The 11,572-nt window shown below is 46.7% G+C and overlaps 1 protein-coding gene across 1 annotated transcript in view; it reads left to right on the top strand.

The window, feature by feature from the left end:
• The window catches only part of RhoGEF3 (Rho guanine nucleotide exchange factor 3), a 438,348-nt gene continuing 426,776 nt past the window's right edge, over positions 1-11,572 (top strand). The window contains exon 1 of the mRNA XM_075682109.1: positions 1-226. The gene's annotated coding sequence lies outside the window, so the exon portion shown is untranslated. The remainder of the gene's footprint in view (positions 227-11,572) is intronic.

The raw sequence follows: 11,572 nt of genomic DNA, 5'->3' as shown, positions 1-11,572 counted from the left end.
TGGTCGAGCAGGCGTGCGTGAAGTCACCGACGTTGGCTCGCAGGTTGTGCTCAGCGTGTTGTTTTCTCGTGTGCTTGTGCGAATCCCTGCGATGTGACCACCGACGCATATCAAGCATTGTGGTTGGAGTTACCTTCAGAGGATGTACTGCTCAGACGAGGATTATTAACCAGGCGAAGACACCGTCATCCCGTCACCTCGCATTGGTCACCGGCCCACACACCAGGTAAGAGCCGGCGGCAGGTTGTCATCACTGATTTGTTGTCGAGGGAGATCCTTGTTTGGGCGCGCATTGGAATGTTGTCTATGGGAAGGCGAAGCTCCTGCCTGGCAGGTGTTTCTAAAGTCGTGTGTGGACTCTGCGGAAGCAAGGAACCGCAGTGGCGGTATTGTGCTGATCTTTGAAATTTCACGACAAGATTGGTGGGATGCCCGGCCGAGTGCAAGTCCAGTTTGCGATCACGTGTTTCGCTTGACTGTTTTCACTAAGGTGATCTCGTGCCGGTGCGCGTAAGTTTAATTTCCAGTGCGAAGTAAATTCTCCTAAACGTGTCGAAACGACTATCGGTGAGAAAGGTGGAAACACGAATTATGAATTGCCTGGAGTGACGAAATTTCGAAGAGTTCAAGTTCAACCGACTGCACCAGCGCATGAAGTGGCACCCGACATTCAAATGCGCTGCAGCATGCCCCATTCGCACTATTTTGTCTACATTCTTCCGGAACGACAATGCTGCTTTAGCACATATTTTGACATCTTCAGTCGTGAACGTGGCTGTGGGGGTCGCGCGACGTACGCGTACATGTTGTATAGGTCAGTGTAGTTCTTGTGGACAGAACTCAATGGATGAGGACATCTCTGTGTTTACATGATCATTGAAACGATTTCGCTCAGATGTCTTCTGAAAATCCAGCTGACTCGGAACCCACGGGAGAGTTGACCCTTATCCTCATCAATTTCAGTTCGCACCACTACAAGGCACACACTTGTTCTACACTTATCAATTACATCAAGGGAATTTCTTTTTTCTTGCGGCGCCTTTTCAAAAGGAACGTGACATCAGTAGATTCCGAAAACTCGCGTGAACAAATTGTCGAGCTTCTCTGGTGTTCCCTTTCTCTCGCTTCCTGTACAGGTAAGCATTTTACGACTCTCAAGGCATCGCCAGCGGTACGTTGCCTTTCCGTACTTATTAGCATTCCTCGCGCGCTCAAAGAAGCCGCCTTCGAGGAAAAAGATGTACTATGACAGAAGATAACAGCTTGCGCAAAACGCGTAAGCAGCTTTCTCAAAGCGTGTACAACGCGGCGGATGAAGCGCATACCACCTGATTCATACGGGACGTTTTCGTTTCAGCCGTTTTTGTCTGTGAGGTAGGCGGGGGCATTTCGCTTTCGCACTCCTCTTCCCTTCGCGCTGTACTGGCGCTCGGCCAAGCCAACGGCCAGCGCGGTGTCGGCTGCCAGTAGGATCACTGCATCGTTTTGATACAGTGCACCTGTCACGATCGGCCAGGATCGCGGCGAGAACAATGCGCGCTCTATGTGGATTCGCTGCTGCAACCGCCTTCTCGCTTATTTTCCCGTCACATCCTTGGTTCTGCCAAGTGCGGTCAGTCACTGCGCGGGGCGTGACTCCAGTGTTCGCGGCGCTCTTTAGTAGAATATGTTCTGGAGACGCCGTGAGAGTTCGGACAATTTCGTCGAAATGGACGGACGTGCCCAGCTCTTTTGTTTGTTTTTGGGCCAGTCAACTGCACCTGACGGGGCGCCGTGCCTCGTGCTGTTTATTTTCTTTAGTCTTCCGGTAGAAATTCGCGTTTCCATCCTTGCGCGTCGTCAACCGTGTGCATTTGTTGCTTTGTGGGTTCTGTGAGCGACCACCCACTTTGTTTTAGCCCTGTAACAATGTGTGACCGTTGGGGCTGGAATGGCATGTCGTGCCACGAAGAGAGAGACGGCGAAGAAAGTCAAAGCCTAGTGCATTTAATGGTTTCGTGGTACCCGCAGAGCGCCAGAGAGAGATGAGTCCGAAAACAAAGCCGGCAGTTCATTCAAGGTCCGCGCGCGTGCATCTTCCGACGTCGACGATCGGGGCTGGAAAAGTCGTCTTGTTCGTGTACACAGATATAAGTGGTTGCATTCCACTTTCCCAAGAATCATTCCAGTAGTGTTTTCCGCAGACGTGTTCACTTTGTCGTCCCCACGTCTAACTCTCGTAACTACTACTATGGAAGCTCAGTAGAACTTGTCTCAAAGCCATTGATGTCTGACTCAGCGCATATACAGTGTATATATATTCTAGTACACTGTAGTGCATATGTGGCCTCATGAGAGCGTGCATGATCGTGTGTAGCAATATATATATATATATATATATATATATATATATATATATATAGAGAGAGAGAGAGAGAGAGAGAGAGAGGGAGAGAAAGAAAGAAATTGAAGCCAAAGAGTAGTGAAGTCATGTTTGCTTAGCAGAAATCCTGAGACGCGCCACTTTCGAGATACGAAATTTATTGCAGTTCCAGTGTACAGTTTCCAAAACGCGTGACCCTAACAGTTCGCGGCAATCTTAACTGGATCGAACACCGAGGCAATCTTTAGCAGATGTTGGGTACGCATATCTCGAAAGTGGTGCTAGTTTCGCAGTTATAGCACTTGCCCTAAAGTACACAGTTGAAAAAATAATTAACACATTTTAGGTAATTAGCGAAATTACAGTCACAATTTTCTTGTTCCCAACGTCCGCATATAGCTTGTGTGCAAAAACAGCTTATGTTTAGATGCGACAGCCTTTCTTTTACATATCCCGCGCAAAAAGAAGCATAAGAAAGGGAACAAAAACGAGGCAAAAATGCACTGGTATTCATACGAAGAATCCATGTCAATGTCAACGGTACAGCAGTACAGTCTTTTTCTATAACCATTGTGCCGCGCATTAATATATATATATATATATATATATATATATATATATATATATATATATATATATATATATATATATATATATATAATTTTGCTTTTTTACATGTGCCCTAAAGTAAATAATTAGCGCAGTTATGTAATTAGCACAATTATCGTTGAAACTTTCCTTGACGCTAAGGTACGCCAATCCACGTAGCCTCAGAACGCCAGGGGCCTACAGTTTCTCTTAAGACAAAGTGTTCCACATAAAAAGAAACACCTGGCATAACGTGGATCTGGAAGAAGAAAAAAAAAAGAACAATGTAGCTGGAAGCCAGCGCTGGTTTAGTCGTTTACGGTGTTCCACCGTCCTTTTCTCGCGCTGTAATTTTGTAACCGTGAGTTTGCGATTAATTCGTTACCAACCGAAACCCACGCGTTGAGATCTATTTGTTCACATAAAAAGCGTTCAGCTAACGTTTTGCCAACCGTTCGTGTCGCGGTCCGTCGTCTCTAGAACTTCACGTGCAGCACACAGCACGGGACTAGCAAGTGTCATCAACGACTCGCGTCATCAACGGCGACATTACACAAGGCACGCGGACCGTGACTGAGATGAAGGCGACACTGTCGCGGCTACGAGGACCTGACTAGTCCCAGATGCGCAATACTTGCTCCTGCCACAGCGCTTGCGTTGTTAAGTGACGGTTGCGCCGAGGGGCCCCAGACTCGCCCGCAGCAAAAGCGCGTGCGGAAAGGCAATCTTCTCGCCCGTCTCGTTGATTTCGTCGTCTCCTAGCGTTACACACACGCACGCGCCTCTGGGTTACCGCCTCGCTTGTCAGTTTTGCCGGGCCGCCTATCAACCAAGAGCTGCAATTCACGGTTGTGTCGTAGCAGCTATGGTGCTATTCTAGATATACTATGCGGGGTCCTTGTAGGAAGTTTTGAAACCACTATACAGGGGCGCGTGAGCAGACATGTCGTTTTTGTTGATTCAAAGTCCCGCAGATTGGAAAGGAAAAGTGTGATCGTTTCTCTTCCGGTCTTCGCATCCCGTCAACAAATCTTATCATTCGCAGAGTGTTTTGGAAACTCCTCTGTTCGCCGGGAAAGGCTGCCCGCTTGCGGGTCCGGAAAAAGGCCGGAAAGTAGTTTTCTTCTTTTTTTTTTTCGGAAGCCTGGCTTTAGTTCTAGTGGCTTTTTTTTTTTCCTTTTTTAAGACATTGCTGCCGCTATGAGGCGCACTTGCATTAGCCTTCGAGTTGATAGTATGCGGGAGATACAGCTTCAGCGCAAGGTTCGTTAGGCTCATTATATGTGTAGTCGTCGTCTCCTTTGGTGTAGTGCGCTTCCTTTTTTTTTTTTTAATCGCCGAAGATGTTATTGCAGTGTTTACTGTTCTGATGCTATATATATGTTATTATTTTCGCGCAGTTTGTGCGTTCTGCGGTTCATCGCAGTGCTCGTGGCACTACAGGCGCCCAGTCTGGCGCTCCAGCCCCATTACGTTCAATCTTTCTCGTGTATAACCAGAAATACAAGCAAGCTTCAACTTCAATCGTCTGCTGCTATGCTGCCTAGCCTTGTCCTAGTTGCGTTTTCTTTGTGTAACAGAGCTCATCTCCGCCGGCTGAGACGTCTAGCTACAGCGAGAAAGTAGTGCTTGGAAAATGAGTATGCTCGGAGACGAAGCGTGAACGTGAGTGCGGCGCGCGCAATAAGAGCCGCTTTCCTCCAAGTAGTGGGACGAGAGAGCGAAGGTAGCAGAAGACACCGATGGGGCGTCTTTGTCGTGGGCGCTTGCTTGCGGAGCTAACAAAGTCTTCATTCGGCTGTTTTACGTTGCGCTCCGGAGCTTCCTCATTCTGCCAGCACGGCTGGAGAAACTGAAGTGTTTCCGAGTATCACAAGCACTGTGTTGAAGACGCGAGACGAGAAAAAAGGAAAGCTTGATAAAGTGCATGAAGCCGTTTTACTTATTTCTTTTTTCTTTCTTACTTCGCATGGGGTTTAAACGAGGAAAAATAATTGTGGAAAGCGCTTGGAGTGGGGCGGGTAGAAGTCCAAAAGACTTTGCACGCAATGTGTGCTGTTCAGTCTCTCTTTTTCTGTCTGCGTTCTATTCTCTTAGCCTTAGGCTAGCAGATACATGTGTTACAGGCACGCCAATGAAAAAAGAAAAATGTTTGAGCTGCATTAGCAAATTACCGTTCTAACAATAGCAAGGAAAGTCACTCTTGCCGTGATAGGAGGCCTGTTGGGAGAGAGAAAAAGGCGAGAAAAAAGAAGGATAGACTGGTGGCGCCGCCGCCTTGAAGTTTCCGCACCAGCACGCCGTGATGTCATGAATTTTGACGGCGTCTGTTTGCGCCTATAGGTAATCTTTTCTCGGTCAAGGAGGAGTGCCGTGTGTTCTGAAAGAGCCAAAGACTGAACCTGGCAAGTTTCGAGAACTTTAACTGAGTCACGATGGCCAAAATGCCAAAAATATATTTTGAAATCTGTGACGCAACATTGGGGATGGGCAGCGGCGTTCGTGTTCGGACGGGAAAAAGAAAACGAACTTTGACTTTAATTTTCTCTTCTAATATGCAACCTTTTGCTGCTAAATTGACCAAAATAGATATTTTTAATATTTTTGGTTGAACGAATACTTTATCGATATAGACTAATTTAGTGTTCCTGTTCAATGTCCCTTAATTAAACGCGTTGATTTGTCACATGCGTGGCACGGATCCCTTGTGGGAAGCCCTTGTGGTATATGCGTATCAGGGTTTGTTAATGACCGCGATATATTCTTTTTTTTAGTTCACCAGAAGTGGACATAAAGATATGCCTGTAAGAGAGAAAATAATGCCGCTATATATTACTCAACTGCTCATGGCACCTTCATTTTGAGCCGGATACCTGTAGGTTAATTTTTCAGCTATTAACAGATATATGTGGTAAGCGTCATATAAGCCACTTATCCTTCCTTCATAAAGCCGAGGAAAAGTTGAAAGTGTGATGCCTTGAATACTGAAGGTATTGCTCAGGAAAGTGGACGATACTATGTAGGCTAACTTTAGCCAAGATGCGCAACGAAAACAAAAAAGAAAACACGGTGCAAGTTATAATTATTGGACCTGCGGTACCTGGTCGTCAGACCTCCGACGACCTATACAATACCGTCGGGTTTTATAATTGTATCTTGCTTATTGTTTTTTAAAACGTTTTTTTTTTTCATTGAACAGCTTGGCTGACGTTAGCTGGGACACATTCCTCACTACTTCCCTTGTCAGGTACGCTCGAGAAGCGACTGGTGGAGTTTATTTGGTGTAATAGGTTACTTTTACTGCCAGGTAATGGCAGGATGAAGTACGAACGCGAGGCGATGATTGCAGCACTCGTCCCATAGCTGCGCTACGGGAACGGTGGGAACGCCCCTTGTGCGGTAATGCTTGAGGCTCGTCCCGTGAATGAGTGCTGATCGCAGTTTGCAAACGCGAGACGCTCTGTGCCCAGCCGGGCCACTGTGGTGGGAGCACGGAAGAGAGGTTGCCGAGCAGCAGGTATAGGCCGCGCTCGTCCCCCGTCAGGAACCGGTGTCGTGATCTCCATCATTTTGCGAATTGCGTCTCGCGAGTCGGGCACAACGAGTACCTCGACGTGTTGCAGTGCGGTAGCGTGCATGGGTTTACTGGGCTGTTCATAAAACATCGCAGTACTCCTCGCCTGCTGTTTAAGAGTTGCTCCACGCGAAAGAAGCTGCGATCGTGCTTGTTGTCGCGGAAGCTTACTCATTCACTTCCGACAGGCATGGGCAGGAAGGCCCCCATAGGCGTGGCTGCTACTTTCCAGCACAATGTGCGAGTACATTGCACCATGACGGATGAAACCTGGCGCGACTCCCAAGGCGATTCATTGCAATTGGGTAGCGCAAAGCGATATCAGTTCGCTCCGCTGCTGCGCTGAGCGCACTTAACACTGTGTGGCACGAGTGTTCGCGATCCAGGTTTATTAAATGAGGAGCTCACATCACCCGTGCAGGCTAGTAGTTTTCATTATGCGTGCCATAAACGCCTTACTGAACGCCAGAATTCATTTTAATATGTGTTATTCTGTGTATTGGATGCAACTGTACAGTGAAGAGTAGGATGTGCTGCAGCAAATTTTAGCGTAAAAAAAAAAAAAAAATAGGGAAGCAGAAATTCAGAGAGAAAAAAAAAAAGAAACTGTAAGCTGTCTCTGCCGAAAAAGCGACCAACGGAAAAAGAAAAGAAAGCGCCGGAGAAAATTAATGTAGGAAAGGAATAGAATAGGAAAACAGTACAAACTGAGAACGCTGAACTCGAATTATAATTTAGCGGCACGAGGCGAATTTGCCGATCAAGGCCTTACGGACAAAATTTTTGCACGCGTCCCCGCCCCCCTCTTCTCTATATTTAGATTTTCTTTTTTTATCAAGTAGACGATAACGAGTTGCCTTGTGTCGCACCGGCTCTTTTCTTTTTGAGCCCTATTGGCACCCTCTTGATCTCCAGTTAAGATCCTTGTGCACGCATTCTGAGCGTTGCAAAATACATACGGCTGTGCTGTGTATCGTTACAAGTTGCTTAGAAAACAGCGCGTTTCTGAAACCCTATAGTCTTCTGAAAGACGTCTAGAGCGACGGTGTCCTACTAATTTACGTAGTCTCGCGCGCTTCCTTGGTCCTCACAACGTAGCGACAAGGGGACCCAGCTTTGTGCAAGCGGTTAGGGCGAACTAGGTTAGGGCAAACGAGCTTACACGTTCCTAGTTCAGCCGTCTGTGCTGTTCGGTTCTCGTCCTTTTGTGTAGCGCGCTATTCTCCGCTTCTCCGCTGTCCGTTCCACAATGGTTTGGCGACTATAACTATAGACTTCGCTCCTTTGTACTTCTGTTTTCCGTGCTGTACACTCCGTTCTCTGCTACTACGCTGTGCACTTTTCGCCCCATTACGCCATCCGCCTGCTGGCTGATGTTCAGGTTGTCAGCCGTCGGCTAGATAGTTGTGGGGTTGTCAGCAGAATTTTTATTTTATTCGGTCTTCTCGCAGAAAAAAAAAGAAGAAAGAAAAAAGAAACATAAAATGCTGTTCGGCGCTCCACAAAGCCCCCCCCCCCCCCCCCCCTTCAGCCGGGATCACCGGCCCGGCCCGCCTCTTTCACGTGACTGGAGTCCGCCTTTTGGACAGTTTGGAGCGTGGTGGAGCTGCGTGTACCCACAGAACGTTGCAAATAAAGCGTCATTCTATCTGTGCTCGGGTATCAAATATGTTCTCTCAATTCCAGCATAGTCGCATCGTTATTGACGGCTACTGAAACGCCGCGGAATCGCAGTATTAAATTAGGCTGCACTTCAAATTATGCTTCCGCAGTGGCGAAGCGCTTCCGCTACGAACTTCACAGGGGACTTTGTAAGTTAATAAAAGACGCAAAAACGAAATACAGTGTTTGTGAATCCTCCTCCTCCTGCTCCCGATGTTTTCGTACCAGCTCTGCCGCGACTTAATGAATTTTGACAGCGTCTAAACGAGTTGAAGTTATTGTTTATTGGTAAAGAAAGACTGCATTGGATTCTAAAGGAGCCTGACTCAACCTAGCTAGTTTGGCGTTACTCTTAAAGTGCTGTATCTCTGAACAGCACAAATAAACGTTTTCGTATTGAGTATAACTTGAAGCAGCTGGAAGACTGGAAGTTGAAAGCAAACACAAGAAGATGAGCGCTGTACAGCCAACTGAAAAAATTATTGCAGGAACAACCAGCTTTATAAGGTGTCAAAACACGCACCAGCAATAACCAAAAGGCTGGAAGGCATGCGTACTGCCTACAAGTAACGGAAGTGCTTATCCACAATATTTATCTCAAGCTTTGTTTGTGACGCTGCGTTGACACATTTATCTTCTGCTTTAACAATGCAGTAAGCGTCTGCAATTCTCTATTTTTCTTTTTGCGTTCTTTAGAAACCTAGTAACACTGAACGTTGGAGTATATGCGCATTTGTTGCAATGATCAGCTAATTGGCTACCGTACCTGTTTGTTTACAGGCACGGTAGCCAATTAGCTGATAGGCATTGTTCTCCTAAGCAGCAACCGCATGGAATGCATGGAATTTCGACAACGTGTGCTCGACGCTGAGTGTTTATAAACGAAGAATTATTGTGCTACTTTCTTAATTATACGCAAAGAGTAAATGTTTATATGTCATTTGTTTTTCCTGTCGGAAAACGAAGGGAATGCCAGAGAACACAATGTGATTTTGTAACAACTCACTGACGTCATCAGTTATACACAGATGACGCGCGAAGTTCAGAACGGAAATTTGTGGCTTTCATTTTCAGCGCTAATTAGCAAGGCTTCTGCGCCACAGAATGACTGATAGAGTTTTGAAGGAATAGCTTACTCGTCTACTCAATTTTGACGTCTCTCTGTGTAGTATCTAATAAAAACTGCAACTGGCAAGATAAAAAAAAAATAATAAAGGGTACGATGCGCATAACGTTTTCATTGGTTGTTTTTTGTTTTGATTTGATTGCGAAATAAGGAACATATATAACGTAATTTATTTTTTACTGATTTGCCACTCCGAGAAGGAGGAAGTCGGAAAGTTTGTGTGTTCAGTACGCGCTTTAATATGTGGAACTATATTTCGCTTTGAGCTCAAACATACGTAGTGCAAGAAATGTGTATTTGCACAGGGTACCTATTTTATTTGTTATCTCTGCATGTTTGAGGCGGCGAAAGGAAGAAGGCTACATATTCTTATTGAGCACGATCTGTTTGCGGCCTTCACAAGAAATAAAAAAAAATGATGCAAACTAATGTAAACCTTCCTTATAACAAGTGAATGGGCTGGGACACCTACCTCGTTACAAGCGACATTTTTTTTTCAAAATGAAAAAGATGGAGAGGGAGAGACAGAGAGAAAAGGGGAGGGAAGAAAAAAGCATGGTTAACTTGAAAACAATCCGATTTGCTACCCTGCCCTAGTGAAAATGGATTTAAAGAGATAGTAAGGGAGTCGGCGCACAATGTTGAAGCGGCACACGTCACCATCATAGCCTAACTCCCCTAGTTCCCTAATTAACTGAAGCGAAGAAAGCACTCTACTCGCTGGCCCGTAGACCGCAGGAAGCAAACAAGCGCTCTGGTCTGTTTTAGAGCACACGTCTGTTGCGACCGCTATCCAGCTATTTGTTGCTCTGACATTCGCAAGTGTCACGGGAATGGCCATGACTTGGTAAACGTGACGTCCAGCCACAGCCGGTGCAACAGAGTTTTGTCACACCTTGGTTCCCCAAAATATAAGGAGACTCCAAAAAGAGCGCTAATATATAGGGCGGGACAGGTTCTCTAACAGCGTGAGAGCCCGTGAAACATATGCCGAAGCACACCCGCGCTCATATATATATATATATATATATATATATAAAGTGGGGCCATGCCAGTGCAGAAATTCTACTGACGCCTGTGAGCGGCCGACTTGTCTGTCGGTTGTCATCACGCGAACCAGTTAGGCCCAAGAGGCAGCCGGCACGTGGTGGAGTGACCTTCTTCGCAGCGTTATATTTTGCCCCTCCAGTTTGATACAGCCACTGAAACGTGAAAGATTCACTTCGCAATAGCGACTTGCGAAGTGGGACGATGAGGAGCACATAGGCGGTGATGGTATGGGGCAAGAGGGGGGGGGGGGAGTCGCATAATACTTACGCCACAGGATGCTATTGTTTTGTCGCATTTCCTGCCGCTCTTCGCTTTCGTGTTTGCGGAGGCATTAGCTGTCGTCGGAGAACAAACCCTCACACCGGGCATACCGCGCCCCGCCGGTATATAACGCACGTCGCTTCGAGACCGCGGGAGAGAGAGAGAGAGAGAGAGAGAGAGAGAGAGAGAGAGATCTGCCGCGGCCTTCATCGAAGCGGTCTCGTAAACGGCTCGTTTTGCTGCGTAAAGCCAACACCGTGTGCATGCATCCACCGGCTGCGCGTTGCGACGCGAGCCGGATCCCTCTGCGTGCTTGTAAAGCTGGATGCGCGCACTAAAAGAGGCGTCTGATTAAAGGACGCATGCACGCCCGCGTGATGCCTATAGTGGTCGGTTATGACGAAGCAAAGCACAATCCTGCGTGAGGTCTGTTCGGCGCTTATGTCGGAGCTTTTCGTCACAGCGGAAGCACGCAGGCATACGCAGAAAGCCGGCAGAAGCAAATGGAAACGTCAGCGCTGGCAGCGACATCTTGGGGCGTTTTCGGGTCGTCTGCCCATACGGATCTCGATTGCGGTGGGCGAGTACGCGTTTCAGGTGGCACATTCGGACGTAAACGCTGTGAAGTTAATCATCACGATTGTACTTTTGGATGCATGGTATTTCAGAAATAACGCTCGTACAACAGAGCGTTTGTAATCAGTTGCTGCTTGAACACATCACAGTATCGCCGGCGCTGTCGTTTCCTTTGACAAGGTACCCTCTTTCACATTATTTGAACCGAGGATAAGAAAAAAAAAATTTTTTTGTTTAGCCGCAGCTCGATGAAACCAACGGCATATGATTTGCCGTCATGTGGGACTCCTTTTAGTTAATTAACTATAATATGAATTATGCAATATCCTTATTATTCACTTTAAGGCCAAGTGCGTTTTATTGCATTGTAGAG

Source organism: Dermacentor variabilis, chromosome 2 (assembly GCF_050947875.1).
Source record: "Dermacentor variabilis isolate Ectoservices chromosome 2, ASM5094787v1, whole genome shotgun sequence".
NCBI classification, from domain to species: Eukaryota; Metazoa; Arthropoda; class Arachnida; order Ixodida; family Ixodidae; genus Dermacentor; species Dermacentor variabilis.
The sequence above is the reverse complement of the archived record's forward strand: the minus strand, read 5'-3'. Positions and strand labels throughout refer to the sequence as shown.